The sequence below is a fragment of the Haematobia irritans genome, chromosome 5 (assembly GCF_050003625.1).
Source record: "Haematobia irritans isolate KBUSLIRL chromosome 5, ASM5000362v1, whole genome shotgun sequence".
NCBI lineage: Eukaryota > Metazoa > Arthropoda > Insecta > Diptera > Muscidae > Haematobia > Haematobia irritans.
In genome coordinates, this window is record NC_134401.1 from 82,400,251 (window position 1) to 82,403,436 (window position 3,186).

Here is a 3,186-nt window from a genome sequence, read left to right on the forward strand (position 1 = left end):
CAAAGTTCTCCGATTTGGGCGAAATTTCCGAGGAAGGTTAGGGGTGATGTCTATGTACAAAGACCCGCTACTTTATTTTTCGATATTTGGTCGCGGAGGTGGACCACCCCTTCATACGATTTTTGTTTAAAGTACAGTAAAACAAAAATTCTCTGATTAACTTGAGATTTACAGAGAACACGCCGTGAGGTTTTGAATTAATTATGGGGTATCTGATTTTATAATATTTGGACGGGGAGGGGGAACTCCTCCTTTCACGACTTTTTGAAAATTGGAAAAAAATTATGCGATTTGCTTGAAATTTTCGGGGAAGGTTGAAGGAGGCGTTTAAGCCGCCCCCTCCATATTTGGTCGAGGTGGCGGCCTCCCCTTTGTCCGACTTTTTTTATACCCTTCACCACTACTGTGGTACAGGGTATAATAAGTTTGTGCATTTGTATGTAACGCCAAGAAGGAAAAGTCTGAGACCCATCGTTTAGTATACCGATCGTCTTAGAAATAAATTCTGATGTCCGTCTGTCTGTCTGTCTGTCCGTCCGTCTGTCTGTCTGTCTGTTCATGTATTTTTGTGCGCAAAGTACAGGTCGCAGTTTAAGTCCGATCGTCATCAAATTTGGCATAGGGTCGTTTATTGGGACAGAGACAATCGCTATTGATTTTGGAAAAAATCGGTTCAGATTTAGATATAGCTGCCATATATATTTATACCCGATCTGGTTATAATTGGCGTGTTTATCAACCGAAGTTTTTCAAATTCCGTATATCCGAATATTTTATGAATCTCGAAAAACTTCCAAAATATCAGCCAAATCGGTTCAGATTTAGATATAGCTCCCATATATATCTTTCGTCCGATTTAGACTCATATGACCACAGAGGCCAAAGTTTACTACCGATCTTCGTGAAATTTTGCGTAGAGAGCAGTATTGGTATTCTACAAATGCTTGGTAAATTTGATTTAAATCGGTTCAGATTTAGATATAGCTCCCATATATATCTTTCGTCCGATTTGAATTTATATGGCCTCAAAAGCCTGAGTTTTGCCCTGACATGCTTCAAATTTTGCACAAGGAATACGTTTAATAGTATCGGTAAGTGTACCAAATTTGGTTAAAATCGGTTCAGATTTAGATATAGCTCCCATATACATCTTTTGTCCAATTTGCACTTATATGGCCTCAAAAGCCAGAGTTTTGCAGTGATTTCCTTAAAATTTTGACCGAGAGGTTAGTTTAATGATATGGTTATGTGTGCCAAATCTGGATAAAATCGGTTCCGATTTAGATATAGCTCCCATATATGGGAAAATATGGTAGACTATTTCATATTTTGGACCCATTGTCAATGGGATTTTCCTCCAATTGACGGGATAGTTTCCACAGAGAATATATTTAATATGATATTTAAGTGTGTCAAGTTTGATCTAATTTGGTTCAGATTTAGATAAAACCTCCATATATTCGTTCTTCCGGTTTATACAAATATGGTCGAATTCCCACACTTTACACAAAATTCTGTGATGATTTCCCCATATCTTAGTCATATCCTACACACCGTACTAATGCCAGACTTTCCACAGAACGGTTGATTTTTAAATAAGGCTCCAAGTCGCCCGACTTGACCAAATAACATAATATATCACAACCCACACTTGACCACATATCTTGGCAAGATCTAACCAATATCCTTGTAAAATCGTCACTGCGGAATAACAAAAATTGTAAATGTTACTCAAATTGTCCTATATCTCGAATAAATAAGTATTGCCTGATAAATCATAAATGTTTTTTGTATAATTGCATTATAATTTGTATAATTGCATTATATATCTCGAATACATAAGTATTGCCTGATAAATCATAAATGTTTTTTGTGTAATTGCATTAATATTTCTCTCGTTTCATATTTCCTATATTTGTTTACTAACATTGTGTTTCATTCCAGTGCGTTAGCCGATTTCAATTATAATTCTAGAGATTTTGTAGAAGTACAAAACATTTTCTCCATTATAAGTATGTTATTTGTATCTGGAAATGCAAACCTTTATATAGCTCCCAGCAAAGTAGTTGAGATGGTAACACAAATGTTGGTCTACATAGTGGTGAAGGGTATAATATAGTCGGCCCCGCCCGACTTTAGACTTTACACGGTTGAAAAAGACTGTTTTTCATATGTTTGGCTATAAACATTATATGTTTGGAACACAAATTTTTAAACACAATATTTTTGAGTGCAAGCATATAATGTTCATAAACTAGCATAACATGGTTGGGACATATATGTTAATATGTTAGAACATATTATGTTTGGGACATAAAATGTTTGTAAATATAATATGCTTGAATGCAAACATATATTAATTTAGAAATAGCCTATAAACATATATGTGTTTAGTAGCTTGGAGCGTTATTTAACAGGGAGCGATATTGAATTAAGTTGGTGGTTGTTGCTTGTTATTACAAAATTAACATTTTATTTTTCCTTGGGCAATTGATCGGCTACTTCTTTGATCCTTACAAACTGTGTGGTCCGCTGTTCGAATCCCCGTCCGGCAAAAGGTAAAATTAAAATAAAAAAAATCATAAAATTGAATAATTTATTCTACAATGTTTGTATTAAGGCCGGTATGCACCTCTAGCGAAATTTTTGGTAGCAAAAATTTATTTAAGTCTACAACAAAAAAAACAGGGCTGTGTACACAAATGTTAAACCAGATAATCGCTTTTAAAAATTGTTAATATATGTTCCAAATATTCCTCAAATAAATTGTTTATTATTTACAGACCTTTTAAAACTTTTACGCACACAATGATTGTAATAAATTAAATGTTTGCTGACAAAATATGCTTTTGACAACCCTGTTATTTTCATTAGAGGTGCGTACCAGCTTACGAAATTGAACGCTACCGAAAATTTCGTTAGCATAAATAGCTATGCATTTCTTATGGGAATGAAATTTTTCGCTAGAGGTGCATACCGGCCTTTACAGAAAAAGGTGCTAAGAACTAAAAAATCTCGTGGAAGTGAGAAAGATGTTGGGGAATATATAATTGGGCAGAAACAAAATTTTGAGCATTCAGGTCGAAAACCTATGTTGTTAGCACCTATATTACCTGTTTATTTTCATAATTCATTATGATTGTAAATATATAAATAAATAAGTATGTCTGGCAGTAGATGTATTTT